Raw genomic sequence first — 15504 nt, 5'->3', positions numbered from 1 at the left:
GAGTCATTGTTTCACCATAGCAGACAATCTGAGTTTACTTCTCGTTTTTTTTTTTTTTATCTTGCAATATGTTATTGAGAAAGCAATACACTGAAAGAAGCTGGAAGAATTTAACCCTATGAAGTCAACCGTTTACATAAACATTGCCTTTGCGAAAACAAATAAAATATTTACGGAGAGCAACAACCGCTACTATAGACTTTTAAAGATGCGCACAAGTTGAGAAAAAAGGGCTACTGTTGGTCAACAAGTAAGCATGAATAAACAAAAAAGGCTCGCGTAATACGCAATGCGTGTACGTCTAGAATTGCGTCGAAATCCAAGGGTACATTATATTTGATGAAGCAGATGTCTGATTGTTTTGTCAGGTCTATGTAATTTTCAGTCAATTCACCGTTATTTTGGGGGGAGTTATTTAAAAGGGACTGAAATTTCCCCTCCACTATCGCTCCCGTCATTTGTTTTGGACGTCATCTGATTTGCGTAACTAACACACGTTGTAGTTTCAGATGAGGGTTTCAACGGTTTTAAAAAAAATTGCTCACCCTGTCCGTCCTCACCGCCGATCCATTTATGCACGTCGCTTTGCGAAGAAAACAACCTCTATAAACGGAAATCCGCCAGTCAGAAAGTCAGCCTTCCCCGACAAAGTCATGTATCTGTATCCGTTTACTTTCACTGCTTCCTCGACAAATCCGCGGAGCTATGCATATTCTGAAGAAGAGATATAACCTTCGAAAATGATCACTCCCGATTGAGTCTCAGTGCAATGAATTTTGGTTTTAAGTCTTAATACTAGTAATTAATTTTAGTGAGTCAGTCCACTGATGTATATGTGCAACACACACAAACACACAGACACTGACATATGAATACACGCACACGCGCGCACACACACGCGCACACACACGCACATGAATACATACACACACACACACACACAGATACATATATACATACATATACCCATCGTTTATCGCGGATAATTGGTTCTAAGACCACCCGCGAAGTAGTGTCACCTTTTTTTTAACATGCATGCTTTCTTTGTGTATCAATACATGTATATCAAACCATATAAGTGCATATGTTATCATTAGAACATTAACTAATAGTTTCAAACATGTAAATACTATATTATGTACTATAAATGATGTACAGAAAATAATGTATAAATAATATAAATATAGTAAATATGAAACGTGTGTGTGTGTGTGTGTGTGTGTGTGTGTGTGTGTGTGTGTGTGTGTGTGTGTGTGTGTGTGTGTGTGTGTGTGTGTGTGTGCGTGCTTGCGTGTTTTCCATCAGCACACAGGGCATGTGATGCGTCAGTGCAGTAGTGTTGGAGTAGTAGTGCCTATAGTTTGTGCATACTGCATGCTGCCTTGCTTGCCACTTTTCTGTCACGGAGCGGATGTAGCAGGGCGACCAAGTGCAACTTGGACCAGGGTTTATTGACGAAAACAAACTAACAGACTCGGCAAACTGACATAACTTACTAACGAAACCAACAACAGGACTGACCGACAAAGACGTGAAACAAAAAGACCTGACGACATTAACAATGATCCGACGGGGAGTGAGGGGCAGACAGGACTTAAATACACGACAGGTAACAAGAGGCAGGTGACTTTGATTAGTACATTGATTGTGAGTTGACACAAGAAGGGAGGGCCGAGTACACAGACGGACAGAAACGATGACAACCTACATATAAAACAACCGGGGACGAGTCATGACAGAACCCCCCCCCCTCCCCCCCCCACACACACACACACACAAGGAACGGCGTCCCAAAACAAACAACCCCCCACGGGGCAAGCGGGGGGGAAGCGCACCAGCCCAGATGACCCCACTGGTCTGTGACAAAGTCTGAACCGCACTCGGCGGAAACTCTGGGACAGAACCGCATTCGGCGGCAACTTGGGGAAACTGAACCGCAATCGGCAGCAACTTGAGGAAACTGAATCGCAATCGGCGATATACGAAAGTCAGCGCCGCAACCGGCGGCATTTGAAAGTCCAGACCGCAATCAACGGCATTCGGAAGGCGGAGCTGTGGCAGCAGCAAGAGCCACCACGCGCCGCAGCAGTGGGAGTGGGGCCAGGGACGATCGCGGGTCCGGCGCAGCTGACTTGAAGTCTGCCGACGCCCGCGGGTCCTGCGACGCTGGGATGGAGCCCGTTGGTGGCCGCAAGTCTGATGGCCCCGGGAGGAACTCCGATGGCAACCGCGGGTCCGGCGTCGCGGGTGCGGAGTCCGATGACAGTCGCGGAGCCGATGGCACCGAGAGGAACTCTGATGGCGGCCGCGAGTCCGGCGTCGCTGGAGCAAAGTCCGATGGCGGCCGCAAAGCCCATGGCGCTGGAACAAGCTCGGACGACGGACGTGGATCGGGCGTCGCGGACGGGAGCTGGTGGTGGAGGGGGGGTCCAAGCGCTGGTCGCTGGAGTGGTCGGATCATTCTGTCACGGAACGCATGGAGCAAGGCGACCAAGTGCAGCTTGGACCAGGGTTTATTGACGAAAACATACTAACAGACTCAGTAAACTGACATAACTTACTAACAAAACCAACAACAGGACTGACCGACAAAGACGTGAAACAAAAAGACCTGAAGACGTTAATGATCCGACGGAGAGTGAGGGCCAGACAGGACTTAAATACACAACAGGTAACAAGAGGCAGGTGACTGTGATTAGTACATTGATTGTGAGTTGACACAGGAAGGGAGGGGCGAGTACACAGACGGACAGAAACGATGATAACCTACATATAAAACAATCGGGGATGAGTCGTGACACTTTTCTGCTTTCAGCTACCGCCACCGGCTAGCACTCTGTTTCCAGGGGTGAAAAACGGAGCCGAGTGCATAAGCCTCCTCAGCCGGTACACAGCCTCTCCATTGCCAAAACTTGCACACGCCTCCTCGTGGCCACACACGGCAACGGGCACCCTGCATTCCCAGGCTAAGTTGTGCAGGATCTCGGAGCAGCAGTGGGCCCCAGAGATGTGGCATGTAGGCCCACCGGTGTGTGGACACGCCCTACTGCCCATCAACCACTGTCCCGGCTGTGGGTAAACAGCTCCAGCTATGGGTAAATAGTGAAGACCTCAACGGTGGACCAGGCGGAGGATGATGGCTGACCTAAGGGGAGGCGTCACAACGGCTGGAAAGGCGGATGAAGGCTGCAGCAAAAAAGGGTCACCAGTCGTCTTAGTCTCCATGCCACTGAATTCTGACCCCGATCTGTCAAGGATAGTGTGGTGACTTTAAACAAAGTCGTCTTTGTCGTCAAACAGGCGTATTTTTCAACCTTACATCCCGGATTAAAGTCCTGTGGCGACCAGTAAATTGCAATGGAGGCAGGATTGTGAAGTCTGGAAACCCCTAGTCACAAGCTGGCACATCAGGCGGTGGATGTTAGATGATCGTTGGGCTCTTGGACCGAGGCAGAAAGAGCTCTGTGGCAGCTGCATCCACGACTGAGCAGCCCTTTTTAGGATCCACTCTGCTCACCCCTAACGGGGAAGGGGCTAGAAAAGGTGCCCTAAACATAGCCTGTCTCAAACCTCCCGACTGGATTACCGCGTTCAGAGAGATCACCAATATGCGGTCAAAAACACAGAAACATGAATTTTGGAGCATGGAATGTGCGCACACTAATGTCAAAGTCAAAGTCAGCTTTATTGTCAATTTCTCCACATGCCAAAGACACACAAAGAAACCGAAATTTCGTTCCCCCCTATCCCTATGGACAGTGTAACCAGCGATAGGCCGGAGAGGAGAACCGCCTTCATTGCCAGGGAACTGAGAAGATGCCGGATTGACATAGCTGCTCTTTCAGAAACCTGACGGGCAGAGGAAGGTCATCTGAAGGAGGAAAAGGGTGGACACACTTTCTTCTGGAAAGGGAAGGCCACAGATGAGCCTAGGATCCATGGGGTTGGATTTGCCATTAAGAACCAACTGATCAGTCAGCTCTCTGAACTCCCTGTGGGAATCAGTGAGCGCCTGATGACCCTCCGTCTGGTGCTGGCCAACAACCAGACGGCAACCGTTCTTAGTGCTTATGCACCTACCCTCGTTTCCGATGAGGAAGAAAAAGAGGCCTTCTATGCCTGTCTGGATGAAGTATTGTCAAAAATCCCCAAGGAGGACAAGATTATTATGTTGGGAGAGTTCAATGCCAGAGCAGGCTGAGACCACCACCTCTGGAAGGGCACCATTGGAAAGGAAGGAATTGGGAACATCAACTCCAATGGGGTTTTGCTTCTTAGCAAATGTGCTCAATACGACCTTACCATCACCAATACCATCTTTCGCCAGAATAACAAACTCAAGGGTTCATGGAGACACCCTCACTCTAAACAGTGGCATCTTGACTATGTCATTGTCAGAGCCAGGGATCAGCGCAACGTGAGCATCACAAAACCCATGATGGATTCAAAGGCCTGCTGGACAGATCACCGCCTGATACGATCCAAAGTCAAAAGTCAAAGTCAAAGTCAGCTTTATTGTCAATTTCTCCACATGCCAAAGACACACAAAGAAACCGAAATTTCGTTCCCCCCTATCCCACGGTGACAAGACATGGCTCATGTTAGAGATTTGCTCACTCCAACTTATTTTGCAAGAACCACAAGGGAGACAAGCAAGTTCTTTTAGACACCTGCAGGTGGAGAGTCCATTCGTCGCTGTCTGAACAGCGATGATCGAATGAAGTCTGACTCAGGCCTCTTGCAGGAGCATTTTTATTGAGAGAAACAGAGTGGGGGTATGGGTAGGCTGGCTAAAGCCCTTGTCCTCTAGTCTAAACATGTCAGGGGATGTTTTACGACCTTGTGATAAGGAGGACAAGGTAAGGTATTTATTACCTGTTGCATTCCAACATAATCCTACGATAAAGATAACCTGGAAAACCCTAACATCTCCCTCCTGTTTTATCATATGATTATGCTACCCCAAACAACAAAGACAAGTAAGAAAAAAACACATATATATGTATAATGAAGAAAGAAGAATAGGAAAAATAAAAACAACAAACAATGATAGCAACACTTTCCAGTGAAGATGAGGCATTACCTTAATACCCCAGATCAAACTTATTGTGTAAGCGAAAAACCTGCTGGCCAGATGTTATTAGCAGGAAAATTCTTACACGGCCCCTGTGCCACAGGCGACTAGAATGCTATCAATAAAAAATAAAAAGAAAAACACAGAAACAGTACATCATTGTATCCATCACTTGCGAAGCATTTTCAATGGTCAAATCATCAAGTTTCTGTAAAACATGCCGAACAGAACAGCATCTACGCAATCCACGCTCCATTATCGTCATCACATCCGTCATGTCTAAGAAGTTTGTATATGTGCTCGTGTTTTCGTCAGCTGATGATGTTCTAGTCTGTAGGTCTATCACACACACTGGCACACACACGTGTCCAGTTGGCAGGCAGCATCGGACAACTCCTGTGACCACAAAACCACGATCCGTTCTGAACAGGCACGTGCACCCATAGGATGCAGGTGAGGCAGTGCCTCTGAACTTCTGGATGAAGTAGGTCCCGTCCGATGGTGCAGCCATGTTGGTAGTAGAGCCCTTACACCTTGAAAACGGCTCTCTCATCCTGGCACACAGCGGTGATGTCCAAAGCTCCCATCCAGTTTCCTACTGGAGAGCAGTCGTCGTTAATGCATTTGTGGGTCCTGCAACCTTGGATGCAACATGTGTAGTCAGCAAGACTTGGAATGGTCCCTCCCGTCGTGGCTGGCCCAGTTCCTTCTTTTGATGACCTCGATGTAGACCCAGTCTCCTGGATTGATGGGGTTGTTGACCTGTGAGGAGGAAAGATCAAGCGGCAGTAAATTTGTCTTTGACACAGTTTGAGCGTCCTGATCATATAATCTGCCAAGGACTGCTCTTCATCTGTTGTTTGCAACTCTCGTAGTCAATTGTCGTGCCCATTTAACTGGCAAATAGGAGTGTTTGCGGGAAGAGTTTGAACACCTCCTAATGATTCCCTTTAACCAAAAACTATTTATGGTCCCATTTATTGCCTCCTGGTTTAAAAGAGATTGTCTTACCCATGCCTTCTTTCTCCTCACACGCTCGCACCCACACAGGGTGCACACACACACACACGCACACACACACACACACAAAGGGATTCTAATCCATCTCTCATGTAGCTTCTTTTGATAGAATCTCCTATTGGTAAATGTATAGCAGACGTTTTAGCATATAATCCCATACTCTGCTCTCTCACTTCTACTTTTTCATGTCGGTGCAGTCGTAGGTGGCCCCTATTGCAGTCATTGTCTTGTTAACTGTCGCCTTGTGACTCCTATGCATGACTGTGTGAATGTCAAAAATTGAACGTACCTAACTTTCTGACCATCCAACCTCCACTGTGGTATAAAAAACCTTACTATTGTGTTCAGTAGGTACATTGAGCAACCTAGCTTCCTCCTGACTGCCAAATGTCCTGTTCTAAAATTTATATAACTCGACCTTTACGTTTTAAGCTTGATGAGCCAAAATATCAGATCTTGCTCTTGTTTCCTACCGTTTTAGCCTATTTGTTTTATCCAAATCCGTTCAATCTCTGATTATAATGCTTTTCTCTGGAGCCCTACGTATTTTTCACATTTTTATTTATTTATTTATCAAATCTCCTCAGTTCTGTCAAACTCAGTGCACAATGAACCTTCCTTCCACTTTGAACCAAGCTTCACCAAATTTGGGAACGCCGTAGTGTTAGGGTTTTCAGGTTAGTTTGGTCCTATGATTATGTTGGAATGTAGACTGTAATGATTAAATCAATCACGTCTGGCCCTCACAATGTAATAATTAAATCAATCACGTCTGGCCCTCACAATGTAATAATTAAATCAATCACGTCTGGCCCTCACAATGCAGAGTCTGTTTCCCACAATAGTGTAAAACACCCCCTGCTCTGATCTTATCAGAGGCCGGGGGTTCACCAAACCTGTCCACTCCCACCCCCACTCTGTTCCTCCTAATAAATATGCCCTTGCAGGGAGGAGACTTTTAGACTTCATTCGATAATCGCTGTTCAGACAGCGACGAATGGACTCTCCACCTGCAGGTGTCTAAAAGAACTTGCCTGTCTCCTGTTTGGTTCTTGCAAAATAAGTTGGAGTGAGCAAATCTCTAACATTTTGGTGCCGAAACCCGGGACCCTCATACCCATCATCTGGCTGACGGAGGACGACGCGCTGTACACCGTCGACGGGCCAGCGTCCACTAGCCGGACCTGGTAAAGAAAGACCTGGGAAGGAAATTCTTCGCTGGGCCAGCATCTTAGGTCTGCCTTCGTCTGACAGAGGTGGATTGACGGGACCCGGCAGTGCAACGAACCAGGGGACAAGTAAGTTAAAGGCCTAAAGTTGTGTTGTGTTGTTAAACGCGTAACACGTAGAGGTGCACGGGAGCCAGCTTGGGTTCAAGTCCCAGTGGAAGAAACAGGCTAAGAAAGGCAGAGCTTCTTTTTCGTTCATCGAAGAAGTGTGTAGACTCTTCTTTGTCTGTTTTTCCGAGCTGAGGGATCTGGCTTGGGTTAAAGTCCCAGTGGAAGGAACGTGCTAAGAAACACGGAGCTTCTTTTTTGTTAATCAAAGAAGGGCGTAGATTTTTCTTTGTATGTTTTTCCAAGCCAAAGAATAGCTTGGGTTCAAGTCCCAGTGGAAGAAACGGGCTAAGAAAAACAGAGCTTCTTTTTTTTAATTGAAGAAGGGCGTAGATTTTTTCTTTTGTCCGTTTTTCCAAAGCTGTTTGGGAGGGTTTTGCACCCATCCCTGGATAGGCCTAAAAAAGCGCTGGAGTTAGTGTGATTGAGTGTGTGACTGGTAGGATAAATTGACAAAAAAGCAGTTCTAGCATTGATCCACGGCAATAATACAGGCTAGTAATTTGTTGAAAGGTCAATTTAAACCTGCATTGAGGATCCTCAAAGCAATAGTTAAATAAATAAATAAGTAATAATAGTAATAATAATAATAATAATATTTTTGAGACAAAGAGATTGTATAACCTAAAACTACTAGAATTAATATGGGAAATAAAAACGGTAAATCTCTTGCTCTGCTCTTCTTTAAAACGAGAAGTTCATGGCAAGTAGATTTCTTAATTGTATGCAATATATGCCGAAGTGGAAGAGAAAGTATGGAGTAGAAAGGAAGTTGAGAGTTCAAGTGGTAAAGAAATGCAACTTGCTTCTAGAAGATAAATAAATAAAATTAGAATGTGCTGTCCTCGTGTGCATGGGAGGGACCAGCTCATGATCGACCACAGGAAATGGCCAGCCTGTGACGAATCATTGGTGCTGGGAACTACCTTTTGCGTGCGAGAGCTGTGCATGTGTGTGCGTATGTTAAAATGATGAACATTGGCTAAAGTTTTAGTATAAAAAAAAAAAAAAAAAATTTTGCTAGACTGTGGTCTATCCAATTTGCACCGCAGAACAGAAATGATTTTGAAAGATAAAAATGAGAGGAAAAAGAGAGAAATCTGTTTGCAAGCAGAAACTAATCCACACTAGTGCATGTTAAGTGTCGAGCCCACATGAGAAATTCGAAGAGAAAAAAAAAAAAAAAAATGACAGAACATGCTTTCAGGAATTGGAAGAAGCTAAATTGTGAATTTAAGATTTTGCAATGCTACATTTAATAGGAATAATTGATTGGTTGTGTTATAAGATTATGCAAAATTCTAATTGCAAGCTAAATCTGAGCGATTGAGTTCTTCAAATTTAAAAACAAAGAAAAATTCAGATTAATTTGCCAATTGTTTGTTTTAGTTGAGTTTTTTTTTTTTTGAATTGGTGGATTGTTCTACCAGGAAACCTGAGTTGAAAGTGATATGAGTGTTGTGTGGTGAGCTTGGATGAATTGGGACCGATGTGATAGGAAGACTCCTTTTTGGAGACTGTGTGAGATACATATGATGAGCATTGATGAATGATTGCCTGAATGAAAGGTTGAATGGTTGAAGTCGTTGGCGACTACTATGGAAAATTAGAGCGACTTTGATGAAAGAGTGATTTTGAGCAGGTTGAATGTTAGAAAGAAACACGTCGCTTTTGGATTGATAATTAACTAGAAAAAAAATGAAGAACCAGTAACACATGTAGAAGATGTGTGAACTGAGAAATTAAGAAGCGTTTTGGAAAGAAAGTCAAACTAAATGATGATGAAATCATATGTAGTACTACAAAACTTTACTACATATGGATTCTCTAAATCATACAATTGAGTAAAATAAAACATACGTTTTGATTTGTATTCAAATTTCTAAGATTCTTGTGATAAACAATGAGAAAACGATTGAAAAGTAACTAAAGAAACTACAACAAAGGGAAAATGTCTAATCATTTGCTAGCTGAGTCGCTCCCCATTCGGGGAGGCCATCCATTTACTTGCTAAGCTAGTTGTCAAAACAGGGGCATGATTAGAGAATGGCATCTATAAATGACCTACCCTACCAAAGAACCTATGCAAATGGGCAGCAATATTGAGCCATGGTGCGCGTCACATGGCTCAAGAGGAGGGATAGTGGGGCAGGTCAGTCAGCTTTATACAACATATGGATTTGATTCATATTCAAAATATTTTCAAAACAAAACAAACATTTTTTTTTTTTGTAGAGCTTGTTTAAAAAAAAAAAAAAAAAAAAAAAAAAAAAAAAAAAAAAAAAAAACTCCTGTTTGCCAGTTAAATGGGCACTACAATTGACTACGAGAGTTGCAAGCAACAGATGAAGAGCAGTCCTGGGCAGATTATCTAATCAGGACGCTCAAACTGAAAGATGTGTCCAATGCAAATTTACTGCCGCCTGATCTCTCCCCCTCACAGGTGGACAACCCTCAGGTTCACTGTGAGAGCTCACACACAGGAGGCGTGCTATGTGTGTTCGAAACTCCCCCCTTCCTCCACGCAAGTTCGCTTGGAGGCCAGAGCAATGAATGTCACTGAAGCGAAACACGGTGCCTATGATGAACACTTCTGGGCAAATCTCAATGTGACTGTTAAAGGACGAACAATACCACAAGTGGCCTACACAGAGAGACCAGCTGGAGTGAATTACACATGTTACATCCAAGGTAACAAGACCCACGTCTGCATTAACGACGACTGCTCTCCAGGAAGAAACTGGATGGGAGCTCTGGACATCACCGATGAGTGTCAAGATAAGAGAGCCATTTCAGGTGGTTTATCCGATGCTGCCCGCCAACTGGACAGGAGTGTGTGCACCAGTGTGGGTGACAGACCACACCTACAGGATATGACATCATCAGCTGACAGGAGCACACAACTCTTCTGGACTCGACGCAGAGCAGTTGCAACCTTTGACCCTCATGACCCTGTCTGGGGTGCGAACGTTCCAGATGACCATAAAGTATGGTCCGTCGGAGACAAAGTTGTCCTTGCGCTCTTCCCTCAGATGTACTGTTTCTGTGTTTTTCTTTTTGTTTTTATTGATAGCATTCTGGTCGCCTGTGGCACAGGGGCCGTGTAAGAATTTTCCTGCTAATAACATCTGGCCAGCAGGTTTTTCGCTTACACAATAAGTTTGATCTGGGGTATTGAGGTAATGCCTCATCTTCACTGGAAAGTGTTGCTATCATTGTTTGTTGTTTTTATTTTTACCATTCTACTTTCTTCATTATACGTATATATGTTTTTTTCTCTTGCTTATCGTTGTTGTTTGGGGTGGCATAATCATATGATAAATCAGGAGGGAGATGTTAGGGTTTTCAGGTTAGTTTGATCCTATGATTATGTTGGAATGTAGACGGTAATGATTAAATCAATCACGTCTGGCCCTCACAATGTAATAATTAAATCAATCACGTCTGGCCCTCACAATGTAATAATTAAATCAATCACGTCTGGCCCTCACAATGCAGAGTCTGTTTCCCACAATAGTGTAAAACACCCCCTGCTCTGATCTTATCAGAGGCCGGGGGTTCACCAAACCTGTCCACTCCCACCCCCACTCTGTTCCTCCTAATAAATATGCCCTTGCAGGGAGGAGACTTTTAGACTTCATTCGATAATCGCTGTTCAGACAGCGACGAATGGACTCTCCACCTGCAGGTGTCTAAAAGAACTTGCCTGTCTCCTGTTTGGTTCTTGCAAAATAAGTTGGAGTGAGCAAATCTCTAACACGTAGCAAGGAGTGCGATTTGGTTGTCGGACACTCCAAGTCCATATCTTTTTGCCGCACTTCACCCTATCAAGTTGGTGTTCTTTTGTTGTTGCTTCAGAGCGACCCCATCCATCACTCTTGAATGAGTCCATTGTTCAAATGAGTCAATTTTCATCATTGTGAGTTCCTCCGCTTTTCACTGTCTTTTCTCGTCCCCGAGGATGTTGTATTTCCTCCGGAGTGTACTTGTCCTCCTCCAAGCACAACAGCAGTCTTTTCTTGTCCTTCGCCAAAGGTCAAAGGTGCTTCAGAGCCAGGCACCATTTTGTGGTGGTTCACGGCTGCAGGCGAAGTCTCGGATTGGGTTTCAGGGACTCTGACACTGAGAATGACAGGCTGGGACATCAAACTTGTAAGACTATCTCCAAATGTAGCTGCGCCATCAATTTGCTGGTAACATTGTTTACCAAACTTCAAATTCTCCTAATAACAGCGGTCTCGTTTTTATATCGTAAATCCTGCAACTCATCCTATTTTTGAGCTACATTTTATCTATAGTTCCAATTTAATCGGACAGTATGTTGTCTTCAGTATCATTATTGAAAATCAACTCATCGAGGTCTGCTTTCCACATCAAGCCCTGATCTGTATGTCTTGACCTCTCACATGTTATTGTCATGCTTGCTCAAAAATGTGACTTAGAGTATGGTGCTGTGAATTCTCAATCTCCCCAATGAAATTGGATCCCACCTCGTAGTTCTTATCGTTCTCATGTTCCTGTTAGCCTACAACTGTCCAAATCAAAAATGTTTTCTTTTAACTGTCTTTCTTTTGAACCTCTAAATCTCTCGTGTTGCTAACCTATCTACACCAGAACAAAAAATTTACCACAATATAACACCAAATGTATTCGAAAATTCATTGTCATAAAGTGTTGTATTATTACTATCTTCCACTATCTGTCCTACTCACTCCCCCCTTTTGAGGCTTGGCAACGCCCATGCCTCACACCTTGACAAACTTTTTGGGAGAATGCGTTCTTTACTACATACGATTCCATCATCATTTAAGTTGACTTTCTTTCCAAAACGCTTCTCAATTTCTCAGTTCACACATCTTCTGCATGTGTTACTGGTTCTCCAGTTTTTTTTTTCTAGTTAATTATCAATCCAAAAGCTATGTGTTTCTTTCTAACATTCAACCTGCTCAAAATCACTCTTTCATCAAAGTCGCTCTACTAATTTTCTATAGTAGTCGCCAACGACTTCAACCATTCAACCTGTATGGCTCGTCGAGTTTGCAGATGAGTCGCTGCGGCACAATGGTGTTGAAGGCAGAGCTGAAGTCCACAAACAGCAACCTCACATATGAGTCCTTTCTCTCCAGGTGGGTGAGGGCCGAGTGGAGGGCAGAGCAGATGGCATCCTCAGAGGACCGCTTGGCACGGTACGCAAACTGGAAAGGGTCAATGGTGGGGGGGAGAACGGACTTGATGTGCTCCATGACCAGCCGCTCAAAGCACTTCATGATGATGGGCGTCAGTGCCACAGGGCGGTAGTCATTGAAGCAGGACGGTGCAGGTTTCTTTGGCACAGGAACGATGGTGGCAGCCTTGAAACACGAGGGGACGATGGCCTGCTGCAGGGAAACGTTAAAGATGTCCGTGAAGACACCCGACAGCTCCCCAGCACAGTCCTTCAGCGCTCGACCCAGGATGTTGTCAGGGCCCGCCGCCTTACGGGTGTCAATAGCGGCAAGCGCCCTCCTCACACCGTCGGCAGAGAGGCGCAGGGGCTGCTCGTGTGGGGGGGGAGTGGACTTCAGTGGGCAAGTGCTGTTCTGGGCGTCGAAGCGAGCAAAGAAGCGGTTCAGATCGTTCAGCAGACGGACGTCGCCCTCACAGCTCCTCGGCGCGGGCTTGTAGTCCGTGATGGTCTGAATGCCCCGCCAAAGGCTACGTGCGTCCTTGCTGTCCTTGAAGTGGGTGGAGACCTTGCACGAGAACGCCTTCTTCGCTTCTTTGATGCCTCGGGACAGGTCGGCCCTCGCTGTCCTCAAGCCAGCCTCATCCCCCGCTCTGAAAGCCTTGTCCCTGGCCCTCTGCAGTCTGAGGACAGCCCCCGTCAGCCACGGCTTCCAGTTCGCGCGAGTGACGACGGATTTCGAGCAAGTCACATCATCGATGCACTTTGTGATGTAAGAGGTAACAGAGTCAGTATACTCCTCTATGTCCGTCCAATCGTTGTAGGTGGCTGCCTGCTTAAACAAGTCCCAGTCAGTGGTGTCGAAGCAGTCACGAAGTGCATCGGAGGCACCCTCAGGCCACACTCGAACCTGCCTCCGAACCGGCCTGGATGCCTTTACCAATGGTCTGTATGCGGGCAAAAGCAAAACGGTGAGATGGTCAGAAAGCCCCAGATGGGGGAGGGGGGTGGCTTTGAAAGCTCCCTTTTGCGCCGAGTAGACTAGGTCCAGGAAGCTGTCTCCACGTGTCGGAAAGGGAACATGCTGGTGAAGCCTCGGGAAAACAGACTTCAGGTTGGCATGATTGAAGTCTCCAGCGAAGATGGTGAAACCGTCAGGGTGCGCTGTTTGCTGTTCACTGACAGCCTGGTACAGTTCACCAAGCGCCGCAATCCTGTCACCTTCGATGTTGGAAGGCGGGATGTATACCGCGACTAGCAGAATCGCGGTAAATTCCCTCGGCAGATAAAAAGGACGGCACTTAATGATCACAAACTCCACAAGCGGCGAGCAGTGCTTACATACCACCACAGAGTCCCGGCACCATTCTTCTTTCTTCATTCTTCTTTCCCCCTCGTACAATGGCACGGTCCGCCCGATAGCACGCTAGCCGCTCCAGATGCACTGCAGAGTCCGGAATGTTGTCACTCAACCAGGTCTCGGTGAACACGAGCACACAGCAGTTTCGCACCGTCCGGTTCGTAGACCTCAGCAGGCGAACGTAATCCATTTTGTTGTCCAGCGATCGAACATTCGCCAGAAGAATGGAGGGCACCGCCGGTCGCGCTGGGTTGGCCGCCAGCCTGGCCCGGACGCCTCCGCGCTTGCCCCTCTTCTGCCTCCTCGCACACCGTTTCCGACGGCTCCCAACCGGGGGAGGAATAGCGGGTGAGGTCGGCGACGTTTCAGGACGTAGCAGTCCGAGCGCCTTTAATGTCGACGCTTCAAAGTCCAGAACGCCGCAAAACCCACTTCTGCCGATGTCAAGCAGAACCTGCCTGCTGTACTTGTAGCACGGACGAGACGAACACACAAGACTGTCGGACGAACACTCATTAGACGAACAAATCACCGTACTGACGGGACAGAGAGTGGCCGCTGCGTGTGCACGCGCCGCCATCTTGAAAAAGACTGCCACTGTCTGAGGAAGTTCCCCCAGAATCGCTGTGCGGTTTTCGTTCATCTAGAGCAGGGGTCATCAACACGGTGCCCGCGGGCACCAGGTCGCCTGTGAGGACCGCATGAGTCACCCGCAGGACTTCACCCGCAGGACTGTTCTAAAATTAGCTCAAATAGCGGCACTTGTCAGTGAGTTGCATCTTTTTATTTTACAGTCAAACCTCGGTTTTCGAACGTCCCGGTTCTCGAACAAATCGGAATTCGAACAAAAAATTTGAGATTTTTTGCTTCGGTTGTTGAACAACATTCGGAGGTCGAACCTCGCGAGATGAGCCGGGAGGACCCGAAAAAACCCGACCGCGCGGCCCGGATGCTGACTGACTTTATTGTTATTGTATTTTCGTTACTTTGAGGATTATATAACCCCTAATCATGCCTCCAAAGAAAGCAAGTGGGAGCAGTAAAGCCATCCTAAAACACAAAGACGCTCTTAAAGCAATGCGACAGTGAGCGCCCGGCACCCTGCGGTTGCGCGATCGGACCAAATTAAGCTCCCTGCGCACCGAGGTCCACTTAAATTTTGGAAAGTACATCTGGACTTTAAAAATATTTTCTAAATTTCAGCGATGGCTCTGTCACAATAATGCGACCTGCGCGGTGGGCGACGCGCTACGGTTGCGCGTTCGGCGGTGCGCTGCAGTTGCGCGATCGGACAAATATGCGCAAATGAAAAAATGCTTAAAAAAGGCGTGGGGTTTTTTGTCTTGAAACGGATTAAAACATTTTCCATTATTTGTAATGGGAAAAATAGATTCGGAAAGCGATCGATTCGCTTCTCAAACCGCCTTCTGGATTGGATTGTGGTCAAAAACCAAGGTTTGGCTGTATTTTTGCTATTCTTGTTAAAATCACACTTACATGGGAACAGGAAATGACAATAATAACACATAGTGAAAGCCAAATTGAGCAA

The 15504-nt window shown here is 46.1% G+C and overlaps 1 protein-coding gene across 4 annotated transcripts in view; it reads right to left on the bottom strand.

The window, feature by feature from the left end:
- Positions 1–13976, bottom strand: part of hvcn1 (hydrogen voltage-gated channel 1) — a 53620-nt gene extending 39644 nt beyond the window's left edge. For all 4 annotated transcript variants that reach the window (XR_007485781.2, XR_007485779.2, XR_011087449.1 and 1 more), the window contains exon 1: positions 546–13976. The gene's annotated coding sequence lies outside the window, so the exon portion shown is untranslated. The remainder of the gene's footprint in view (positions 1–545) is intronic.
- Positions 13977–15504: the final 1528 nt, after the last annotated feature.

This window comes from Syngnathus scovelli, chromosome 1 (genome assembly GCF_024217435.2).
Source record: "Syngnathus scovelli strain Florida chromosome 1, RoL_Ssco_1.2, whole genome shotgun sequence".
Classification (NCBI taxonomy): Eukaryota; Metazoa; Chordata; class Actinopteri; order Syngnathiformes; family Syngnathidae; genus Syngnathus; species Syngnathus scovelli.
This window is presented reverse-complemented; position numbering and strand designations above follow the sequence as displayed.